General features: G+C 40.0%; 1 long non-coding RNA gene across 1 annotated transcript; it reads right to left on the bottom strand.

Moving 5' to 3' along the window:
* Positions 1-1,831: 1,831 nt before the first annotated feature.
* On the bottom strand, positions 1,832-3,200 carry LOC121987337. Its single transcript, XR_006113508.1, has 4 exons — positions 2,567-3,200; positions 2,393-2,491; positions 2,211-2,320; positions 1,832-1,892 (listed from the first exon to the last, which is right to left on the bottom strand). It is a non-coding gene; the product is annotated as an uncharacterized LOC121987337 (long non-coding RNA).
* Between the last annotated feature and the right edge of the window lie 207 nt (positions 3,201-3,407).

Genomic DNA, 3,407 nt, shown 5'->3' with positions numbered 1-3,407 from the left:
CTCATCACACAAGAACTTTGTCTAAGGTTCAACTCTTTCTGGATAAACAAGTACTTAAGGCTCTTATGATCTATAAAGCTCTCAAAAGTGATCCCAAACAAATAATGCTTCCAAATTTTCAGAGCAAAAGTGATAGCCGCCAACTTCAAAATCATGCATTAGTACCCAATAAATAATGTTCTTAACGAAAATCTCCAGAAGTATGTGAAGATATTGTGTCACGCCCCAAAGAAGTCCCTGCCAGAGGAAAATCCGACAGCATCTCCTCTGTACCGATGATAATCTGAAGCATATATACATCAACAACAAAATACATCAGCCCACACGGTTGGAATATACACAACCATGTAGTTATATATATATTAAACAATTCACACGGTTATGCTACAAATACAACCACGCATTTATATATAAAACAACCCACTCGGCTATACTAAAAATACAACGGAAAAACAAATGGAAAGCCCATATAACCAAAAACAACACAATGCGTGTCGGCACGGCTTAAACACAAATACAACACCAAACTCAAGGAAAATAGTCACATGGCGCAACACCAATACAATGTTAAAACATTAAATAATATATATAAAAGAAATCAAAAGTGAAGTAAAACCATCTTTTGATGTGATGAGGGACCGACAGATAGAATATCTCCAAGCAATTGCTTAATCATCTATCTGTAATAGGAAAAATGCAATGGGGTGAGTTCAACAACTCAGCGGGTATCAATCTAACATGCATAGTAAGAAATAGTTACCAGTAATAATCATGGAGTACAGTCTCCTGAACAATAACAAGTAATGCAAAACTGAAACAAGGAAAGAACTGTACTCGCCAGGATCTCCTATCATGACATAAGAGTGGGAACCACACCAATAGATGCAGGGTCATCAAACCAAATACATAATGTATCATGTATGCATGTCAATCATATGCAACCACCAAAATGCAATATACATAATGCAGCAAGCACAAACAATAAATACAATCCATGCATATGATGCAAAAATGACATGGTCACCCTTGACGCCAGTCAGCCATCTCACACACGATGGTAAGACCGAGTGGGTAAGGGCTATGACAACTGTGCACTCTGTCATCACTACTCTTGAGTGACCGAGTGGACAGGATGCTGTCGAAGTACACCTATCCTCCTACTCCAAATCATAAGTGGGGGAGCTCAATGATCTCATCTCCCTGAGACAGTCCAGAGGAGGGATCCTTGTCATGCTACCACGCTGCGTCACGCTACCCATGAGTAGACCAGCGGAGGACTGACAGAGCAAACTGCCATACACCGTACCTAATATACCACTAACCCATGAGTGGTTGTGTGTGCAGATCCATGTAACTGGCGATGTGTTCAACAATAATGGAGCCGACAATAGCTCAGCATGCAATAGTGTCAGATGATGCATGTCACTAAGCATGTAAATCCTGACAAATACCAGCCTCTTCATAATGTGTACCAAAAAGGGAACCAAGTCCAAATCAATGATCTAGGTACACATGCTAAATAGTAAACCTAGGTACACATGCCAAGTAGTAAACCTAGGTACATATGCCAAGTAATAAACAAGGTATACATGCCAAGTATAACTAGTAGCTAGACCTGTATCCGATAATGCACTATATGTCACTACATAAGTACACAATGCAAGAACAGAAGGACATAATCATAAATGTATAACAGATAAAAGTGTGGGCATACTACGGGTATCAAGTAGTGATATACCAAGTATATAAAAACATAACTATTACTACCAGTTATAACCTACTAAGCATATTAGAATGACAGTATCAAAAAGATAAGTCAAAGATACCCGCCTTTATCTGTAGTTCGTATCAGAACAAATCCCACGTCAAGACGCTTGTCTCGAATCAACGTCCTGCAAATCACATAATGTATTTAGCTAATTACATATGTAATAAACAGCTAAATAAAATCCTCAATATACTTGTGATAACTCTAATTGAATATGATCTTTGATTTAATCCCCCAATTAACCTTAATCATACTACAACTAATTGGGTTTAATTAAACCATCCACTAAATCCAACTAATACCAATATATCCACATACTCATCAAAACCATCCATTAAACAATCCAATACTAATTAATCAACTTCCATGATCAGTTAACCTATCATTCATTCTATTGTATCCACCACTAAACATAATAGGGAAATGAACGAACCAACCTTACCTAAAATTGGAGACTTTGTGGTTATCATACAGCCATAGATACTTGCTGCCAAGAAATGGTGAATCACTCTCAACAAGTGATGTCCGAATCTACAATGGAGCTACTGATCTCTGACATAAACAACCCAAATCATCAATAAATATAAATCAATCCCTCACATTGAGCTAGGGTTAGCCGATTACCTTAAGTGTAGCAGTAAGAAGACTTCATGTAAGGCACTACTCGCCCGTGAACAAAGAATGCCGAAACTACAAGTTACTCCAAATTACTGTTGGTTGGAGCTATGAAGGTAGGGAAATCAATTAGGCATACAATCCCAATACAGATCATAAAATCAGATTTTGCTAATCCAATACCTTGCAAGGCTCACCCCCAATCCAAATTCGCAACCCTCGATGAAGACAAATTTGAAACTACTGTGGAGAAAATGGAGCTCCCCCTTAGATCCGTAGCTGCCCAACAAAGACACCAAACGCAGTTATGAGGAGTTGAAGCTCTCCTCTTTGAATCCAAAGAGGAGATGGTTCCTCTAATGGTTGTCCTTCTCCTGAATCTGAACAGAGCACATTAGGGCTCTAGGGCACGACGGCGATAAATCGAAAAGAAGCCCAGTGGTGGCTATTGTGGTGCCGCACTGGAGTAGAGAAGGGTGGCGATAGATCCGCCCCGACGATGAATCCAGAGCTAGAGCACATAAAAATTCCTTGCGCTTGGCAGAAGACAACCCAACACAGGGTAGCTCGGGCGAAGAGGAAACGATGAGATGCCGTCGCCGTGAGGAGCAGAGGGTGGAGTCGATGATCGATTAGTGATAATGGATCAGGGAAGAAGAAGAAGGGATGGTGATGAGGAGAAGTAGGCGGTGGATCGGGAGTCAGGGTCGCGAGAGGGAGACGATGTCGGCATCGCGAGTGGGAGAGGGAGAGGAATGGGGAGGGCTCGGTGACGCGGGGAGAAGAGAAGGAGAAGGGAATCGACGAAGATAAGGAATCGGGGAAAGAAAAAGGGATTAGGAATAATAACTTAGGTTTTAATAACCTAACTTAGGTTTAAATAATTAAACCTTATATTAATATTTTCAATCAATTCACACTTAAGGGTATTCCAAATAGGTTTCTCAGAGCCTAACCGATTCATCTCCTTAACATACATCATATGAGCTTCGAAAATTTTTCAAAAAATTCCTAAAAATTTCTA

The sequence above is a fragment of the Zingiber officinale genome, chromosome 5B (assembly GCF_018446385.1).
Source record: "Zingiber officinale cultivar Zhangliang chromosome 5B, Zo_v1.1, whole genome shotgun sequence".
Lineage (NCBI taxonomy): Eukaryota > Viridiplantae > Streptophyta > Magnoliopsida > Zingiberales > Zingiberaceae > Zingiber > Zingiber officinale.
This window is presented reverse-complemented; position numbering and strand designations above follow the sequence as displayed.